General features: G+C 33.0%; 1 pseudogene; it reads left to right on the forward strand.

Annotated features, from left to right (window-relative positions):
- Positions 1-8,131: 8,131 nt before the first annotated feature.
- LOC126033739 (serine/arginine-rich splicing factor 10-like) lies at positions 8,132-8,714 on the forward strand (annotated as a pseudogene).
- Positions 8,715-8,966: the final 252 nt, after the last annotated feature.

An 8,966-nucleotide genomic window follows, 5' to 3' on the forward strand; every position in this document is an offset into this window, starting at 1 on the left:
ATTTTACTTATTTTATTTTATATCATTTTATATTTATATTTATATAAATATATTTATATTTATTATATATTATATTTATTTAAATATTATATTTATTTTATTATATATAAATATAAAAATATAAAAAATGTAAAAAATATAAATATAAACATATATAATATATATAAATATATAAATACTTATATATTTATATTATTTTATTATTATATTTTCTATTTTATTCTTTCTCTTTCTCTCTTCTTTCTTTCTTTCTTTTTCTTTTTTTCTTTCTTTCTTTCTTTCTTTTTCTTTCTTTCTTTCTCTCTCCTTCCTTCCTTCCTTCCTTCCTTCCTTCCTTCCTTCCTTCCTTCCTTCCTTCCTTCCTTCCTTCCTTCCTTCCTTCCTTCCTTCCTTCCTTCCTTCCTTCCTTCCTTCCTTCCTTCCTTCCTTTCTCCCTTCCTACAATAAGTAAATTTAATATTCGAATTGGACCATCTCCATAGATTCACTCTTTCTCGAATGAGATGTAAACCAAGTCATGAAAGATCTTGATTACACAGCCAAAGCAGCAGAAGACTGGCCTTCTCAGGAGGAGGGGCTTGCCAAAGCCACGCCTACTTCCTCCATAGCTACAATTGCAGTTTTCCAATGATCCTGCTTCCTCACTGACCAAACTTCAGGTATGCCAGTTTGGGGTTGCTAACACCAGTGCTTTTAAGAGCAAGTGCTGGCACACTCCCCCATCTCTTTGTTCTTCCAGTAGCCCTGGAAGCTGAATACACATGCACCTAAATTCATAGTCTCAGTAATAGTGTTGTGAATCTCTTGACAACATCATTTTGTTTTAATATTGTTATCCCTAAAGAAACAGCCCAATTTAACAAAATGGACATATAACAACAAAAACTTATTATTAAACCTTTTGCCATTGTAGTAATGACTTTAGCGTAGATACAGTAATTTTCACAAATGGGATTGCTACTGTACTTTTTTTCTGCTTTCTTTTTTAACTTTTTTTAACTTTCCTCTTTGTCTTTTTCTTTTTTCTTTTCTTTTCCCAATAACTTTGTCTTCACATTTATTATTATCACTTATGTTCACTATGTGCTATATTTTCTATTTTATTTTATTTTTTATTTTTATTTACTTTTTGTTTTTGTTTTTTGGGTCACACCTGGAAGCGCTCAGGGGTTACTCCTGGATCTACACTCAGAAATTTCTCCTGGCAGGTTCAGGGGACCATATGAGATGCCAGGATTTGAACCACTGTCCTTCTGCATGCAAGGCAAATGCCTTACCTCCATGCTATCTCTCTAGCCCCTATATTTTCTATTTTAAAATAAATATTAGAGGGAGAGATCATGGGACTCATACTTTCTGGTTTGTAATTTTTTTATTGATTAAAGTGTTACAGACTTTTCTCATGCTGGTCTGTATATCTCAGACTTACTATTTTTACTTTTTAATAATTTATTTAAGCACCATGGTTACAAACATGTTCGTAATTGGGTTTCAGCCATAAAATGCACACCCCTCTTCATTGGAGCAACTTTTCAGTCACAATTGTCCTCCAGTTTCACACCTCCCATGACTCCCTGCCTGTCTTTGAGACAGGCATTGTATTTCTCTATCATTGTCTATGTTTTCTTTAAATAAAATTTTAAATGTAAAAAATAAGTGGGTATAAAAAGTAAATTTCAAACTGAAGTTGGACATTATATATATACTATTATCAACCAAAATTCTCAACAAGCAGCAAACCACTATAATAATACTGTATTTTACCTTAATGTAATTACTCATTTGTTAAGGAAGGCACAATGAACAGAATTAATTCCCTTGTGGATATTATTTAACTTACATTTTTCAGAGGTTGTCAATATTTTCACAGGTGTCCTATTTCCTCTTAAGAGTGAGATTGCCGAATTTCTATTACTTAGCCTTCTATTAGATTCCTCATTTGTTTTTTAACCTCATTGTTCCTTTTAGCAATTCTTTTACTTTTATAAATGTAATAAAGCTGAAGTTAACAAAAATAAATACTGTGAAAAATTATTAAGTAGGATCTGTTCCTTTCAGCTTTCTCAGATATAGCCATGGCAAATAATGTTTTCTTTCTATAATTCCCTTACATAGAAAATAAGAAAAATAAATAAGTGGATTATAATGATGCATATTCAAACTTCTGCTACTTACTTTTTTTCTAGAAATTCATTTCTAATGCACGTTTTCCTCCAGAATTTCACAAACAGGTACCTCACTCTTTTCAACATTTGCAACTTATTAAAAATAAAATAAAATAATTATATTATAACAGAGTAACATTATAATCACTTCACAATGTAACATCTTGATCTTTTTCCTCAGGCTTTAACATTTCAACAAATATAAATACATGTATTTTTGAAAACTGGATTAATGAATCATCGCAAAAGTTATAGGTCTTTAAAATTAATTTTATGTGCTATGTAAATTTAATAACTACTAAACTATAAAGGATATTTTTGCCTTTTAAATGTTTATTGTCATTTTTAAATGATTAATTTTTCTAATCTTATAAACTTGTGCTTAAACTGTGACTAGAACAATCATCTGAAAAAGCTATGTTGATCTATGGAATCCATAAACTCTTCTTTATAAATCATTTAAACAATTATGCTTCGTGGGCAATGCTCAAGGTCAGTGAGTAACAGCAGTCTGTATATGCTAGAGACTTCACCCCTCAACCTGACTGGCTGACCTTTGTTGATTTTACTTGAAGCTATTATCCTAATTGCCCTGGTCCTGTTTGACATCTGGATGTATTTTATAGCAGACTGTTTTCATAATTTTACTCAAAAAAAGTTCTCAGGATTAATGCTTGTTTATTTTCATCTTTCATTGGACTTTAAATAAATTGGTGGCCAATTGTAGCAGAACTCATTACTGGAAGCCATTTTAAGAAACGTGGATGTCAAATCCATCAAATCGTGGTTTTTTTGTTGTTGCTTTGAATGTTCTTGTCAATCAAAAATTATTCTGCAATAACTAAAAGTGAACCAACTAAATACTTAGGAACATTTGCAGGTTTGCTTGGATAGAGGCAGTTACATATATGTAGAATAGAATCTGTAGTTACCTTCTTAAGTGAATCAATAGGTAGCACACCACTTGCATAGCTGTGGACAACTAAGTGCACACATGGCAAGATATTTTAGAAGAATATTAAATGTTTTGTCCTTTATTTTTCCTCCTCCAGCAAAGTTTCCTTTCCTGTTTGATATTAACACTTTCAGATCTTCAAGAAGCAGATTTTAAACACAAGGTGGCTGATAAGAGGTTTTGATTTTGAATACCTAAGATAGCTGAATAATTTAAGGTTTATCACTCCAGACTCTCAGGGGTCCTCAAACTTTTTAATCAGGGGGCCAGTTCACTGTCCTTCAGACTTTTGGAGGGCCAGATTATAGTAAAAACAAAATATATGAACAAATTTCTATGCACACTGTATATATCTTATTTAGAAGTGAAGAAGCAAAATGGGAATAAATACAATATGTGGCCCGCGGGCCGTAGTTTGAGGACCATTGCTCCAGAGGATGAAGATGATAGATAGATAGATAGATAGATAGATAGATAGATAGATAGATAGATAGATAGATAGATAGATAGATAGATAGATAGATAGATAGATAGATAGATAATATTGATTTGGTTCCTGTTATTATGGAAATTGAGAAGCCCCAAGTTACACTTGAGAAGCAAGAGGCCCAGAAAAAAACACTGATGTTGTTCCAGCCTATATTTAAAAGCAGAGAAAGATTGACATATCTGCAAGTGGCCATAAATAGGATAGCTTCCTTCTCACTAAATCTTATCTTCTATTAACATACAAAGTTGATTGGATAGTTCTTACCACTTCAAAAGGAAAATTATGAGGTATTTTTTCAGTCTTTATATTTACAACGTTATCCAGACACACTCTTCCAAACACAAAATAATCATGTTTAAAATCCACTATATAAGTACCTCAATGTCCAATAATAGGAATAGCAGGAAAGCACGTCAAAGGAACTGTGTTCTCAGATCATAACAACACTAAAATCACAGCAGCATCCCATCTTCTAACCTCTTCCAGATTATGTCTTCCTAAACTTTGCAACAAGTCTCCTGCCCTGCACAGGGAACTAGAATCCTCTAATGCTGACCAGTTATGTTCATCTATTTCTTAGCTGGAACAAACATGCAAGTCATAAAATGTTGATTTATTGACCTATTCCAAAGGCCTCTTTTTCCCTTCACACTTATATGATTGGTTGCTGCTAACTAGTGCAGACAATTGGTCCTTAAATTACTTACCCTAGCAAGTTCCTTAACTATATCACAATTTTATATTAACATTTTCCTCTGGCACTTAATTTACTGTACTCTCAAACTACTTTGGAAAGCTTTGTGAATTTTAAATTCCAGTTGACCACTAAACTTAATTTTTTTTTTTTTGTGGCATTGCCTTTCTTCTTTGTAAAAGCTCCTTCTACTGAAGTCACTCCTGCTATGCATAGGGTGAAGATATGAGCATGAAGTAGCAGGAAGGCCTGTCCTACAGATGGAATAGATATCCTGCCAAGTAGTCTCAGACAGAAAGTCTGCTTTTTAGGATAAAAAGAAGGGAAATAATAACAACACCCTATTGATTCTGTTCCTCTGGAGAATCCAGACTATGTGTTTTTATAATTATTAAGTGGAATTATTCAGAAGAAAGAAATTTCCAGGACTAAGTGTCTGAACTTTCTAAGTTTTGACACATACTGCCAAACTTACATTCAGAAATGTTTTATATATTACCTTCTCAAACAGTTTTGCTTATTATTAGTATTGCTATTTTTAGGCTAATTCTATTAATTTCTTTCAGGTTTCTGATTTTAAATATTGATTAAGACTAAAACATTATTCAACAGGATTTTCTTCCTATTTATGTTTCTATGGTTTTCTGCTTAATTAATCTGATAAGGATCTAAATGTCTCTCTGTTGTAATTTTCATTGTGAATTTATTTTAATGACTAAGAATTTCTACAAATGTCTGTACTGAGTGATAAACCTCTGATAGACTGATATTTTGCCACTTTAAGTACCACTTTAAAATTATTTTACAAGCATACATATACTTCTGGATGTATATTTCTGCTTCACTTCTCATTGTTTCATTTGCTTTGAAATTAATTCAAGATTATTCCGAACACTGAAACACACAACAATGTTTAATAGCTTTATGAAAATTGTCAGGCAATTTCACTTTTTTTCCAGAATATTCTTGGATTCTCTTGTACTTGTTTATTTCCAGATAAACTTTCAAATTATTTAAGCTTTAAAAATATATGCTATAATGTTAAGTTTATATAATCAGTGAAATAAATGGAAAATTTTGATTAAATCACTGACTATAAACTGGAGTTTGTGCTTAAGTTTTACTTTTTTAATGTTCTATTAAATTTTTTTTCTAAATAATTTTTATTTTTACCAAAGTGGATTACAAATCTTTCACAGTAATATTTTAGGTACATAGTGACATTGAATCGGGGCATTCCCACCACCAATGTTGTCCTCCCCCCACCCCTGTTCCCAGCATGCATCCCATATCCCCCATCTCTGCCCCCCAGGATGCTAGTATAAGTGGTCCCTTCTGTGTCTAGCTTGTTGTAGATTGGGTACCAATTTTGTGGTAGTTGCCTTTGGATTTGATGTTTAAGTCTGATCATTTTTTCTTTCTACTCAATGTTCATATGACTGTTTGTTCTTGGTACCCTCCATTATTTCCCCCTCAATTTGTGAGGTAGAACAAGATGGTTCAAGTTATGTGGTTCTGTTTGAAGGAAATAAAAAAAGAAAAGAAAAATAAAGGAGGGGGGGCAAAAATCAAACAAGCAAAAAATGGGAGGAGTCCTTCTTGAGACTATAAATATCAATTTAAGAAAAGAAAGGGGAAAAGAAAGAAAAACATAACAATACAAAAAAATTAAACAAAAAAATGAAAAGCACCACAACAATAAAGACAAACACACAATAACCATGGTCCTGAAATTAAAAAAAAAAACACAAAATAAAACAACAAACAGCAACAATAACAAAACTATAAAAAAATAATTTGTGCTACTTTTCTTTTTTTTTTGCATAGGTTCAGTAAATATTGGTGAGATTAGAAAGGGAATTTCCTTGGCTTAAGAGATACAGGGTTTCTCCGCCCTTGAAGTATACTGTCATGGGTATAATTAGAGTCTCCATAGATGCTCTTTTACTCTCCCCTAGGTCCTTTTGTGATGTCTGGAAACTTTCTGCTCAGTCGTGGATGATAAAATCAGGCCTCTGTAACTAGAGATCTTGGTTCTGTTCCATCACTGTTGTTTTAATCATTCTTCTGTAGTTGGTGGTCTTAGTTTATGCACCGATCCTAGGATGAAACCTAGGATAGAGTCATTATGCTTCCAGAAGTTCTGCTCTGTTGCAGTTGTCTCAGTCAGACCTCTGGAATTAGAGATCTTGGTTGTTATACAGATCATAGGCCAAAGCCTAGACTAGAGTATTTTTTATTGGTCGCAGGATAAGTTCTGCCCAGTCATGGTTGTCACAGTCAGTCTTCTGTAGTTAATGGTCTTGGATTTTGCACAGATCAAAGAATGATGTGTCTTCTGATTTCATCTTATTGTTAGGTTGTGAGGTAAGACAACCTACTCTTAGATCAAGTTGTTGCCATTTCCTCATTGTGAGGATGTCATATTAAAACTGGTGGTTGTTGGTGTCAAAGCAGGGTGCCTCAGAGGGAGTTTAGTTCCTGGAGCTGTTGCTGAGAACTGTCAGTTCTATGTTTGAGATCTTGGGTTCAGGGTTGGACTGTCACTGTCTAATCACATAGAGTCTAAGTTGGGACCAACTTAGGGACATATGTTCAAGGTGGGAGGTGCCCCTATATTGTAAAATATCTGAGTTCTTAACCCTAATAGATTAGAGCTTGTTTCTATATGTGAAATCCTCCCCCCTTTTTAGTATGCCTTTGCAAAAAGAAATGGTGCTATATTAAATTGCTAGTGCATTTGGGGGTGAAGGTGTCAGGCTTCATCATCTCTGTGTCCTGGTTTTGACTTGAGCTTTTATCCCAGGTAAGAATTTTTCTTAAAGGTTTTTTTACCCAGAGAACCAAAAATTAAGGAAGAGAAGAGAACAAAAACAAGAAATATATATATATATAGACATTCACATATATATGAAGGAAAAATAAATAAAAATGAGTTTAAAAAAGTAATTAAGGAAACAAAGTGTTGCAGCAGACTACTTTACATTTGAGAATAAACAGATTAAGAGGTAGTATTATAGAGGTCTTAAATTTTGTTAACAGGCTTATACTATATATGTTAAAGATATTTGGCTGTTTTATTTCTCTTTGCAGAAATTTCTGGAACAGTTTCAATAAAATAATGACCCATTTTTTAAATTTCAGCTAGATCAAGTTATTGTTATCATTACTTTCAAATAATATGTAATTGCAGTCATGATTTTTCTGACATAAAGTTGTATTTAAAATTATTTTTGAGTTTCCAATATTCTTCTGCTTACTCATAAGACAGTTACTTCTAATTTTGTTCTGAGAACTTTTTCTACCCTGCACTCGATCTATGTTCTCTGTAACTTGTACTATCATCCCCATATACTCAGACACTTAATCCTCTATTTGTACGTGTGGAAGTACCTGGATTTCTACTCAGCATTTCATCTCTGTGATAAAAACGTTTTTATTTTTCCATGTTAATTTTTTTATATTTGTAGCTTTAACACACTTTTTGTTGTTGTTGTTTTGGGGTCACACCCAGCAGCACTCAGGGTTTACTCCTGGCTCTGTGCTCAGAAATCACTCTTGGCAGGCACAGAGACCACCTGCTTGCAAGGCAAATGCCCTACCACTATGCAATCTCTCTGGACCCTTTAAAACACTTTTAGAAAATAATAAAATTTCTATTTTATTTTATTGAAACCATTGTGATTTATTAAGTCCTTCATAGCTGTTTCTTAGAAAAACATTTATAATTATATAAGTGGCTGTTTGAGTATCTCAAGATCTACCTCCAGAGTTGAGGATGGTTTTCTGAGCCCATTAGTGGCCTTGTCAAAAGTCACTCTGTTGTCATGTCCCGCTATCTTCACCTCCCAAAAAGTCTGCTCTGTTCATCAGAAATGTGGCCCATAACACTAGGCTTGATGACTTAAAGCAGAAATTCAGTCATTATGGTCTTATAGCTGATTTGTATGTTCCATTTGTCTTCTATACTCGTTGACCCAGTGGTTCTACTTATGTTCAATTTGAGGAGTTTAGAGATGCTGATGATGATTTACATAATTTGTACTGAAACAGATTTGTGGACCCCAACTTGTAATACAATTTGCACAAGGGGGTTGGAAAACTCAAATTAGATGAAAGCAAAAAAAAAAAAAATAGGGAGGAATGTTTACAGTTCTTCACAGTTTGATGATTATGAGACATACAGGGTTCTCGAAGCTGAAGTTATGAAAGAAGGAGGTCCAGATTCTAGATTTTAGGTCATTTAATTATAGATATAGAAGATATAGATATAGAAGTTCTTATAACCCTAGGAACAGTAGATTGATGCGAAGACCACAGAATAAAAGAAGCCATTTTGACAATGATAGTCCAAATTGCAGCTGAAATACCAAATACAGTTCTGCTTACTACACTGCAAGGAAGATCTGAGAAAGCAGAAAAAGAACCCAAAAAAGGGTAGTTCAAGAGACCTGAAAGGTGGGTAGAAGATGCTGTGGTATGAATATCGTGCGAATATTTTGACCCTGGTCTTATAAAGTAAAAAAAAAAATCATCAAAGCTACATGGAATATTGAAATTCTTTAATTATTCAACTTCAAGTTTGAAAGTAAGCATCTTAGGACAACTAAAAGGAAATTTAACTTTGTATGTGAGAAACATAATATCTAAATAGGTTTCTAT

The sequence above is a fragment of the Suncus etruscus genome, chromosome 17 (assembly GCF_024139225.1).
Source record: "Suncus etruscus isolate mSunEtr1 chromosome 17, mSunEtr1.pri.cur, whole genome shotgun sequence".
NCBI classification, from domain to species: domain Eukaryota; kingdom Metazoa; phylum Chordata; class Mammalia; order Eulipotyphla; family Soricidae; genus Suncus; species Suncus etruscus.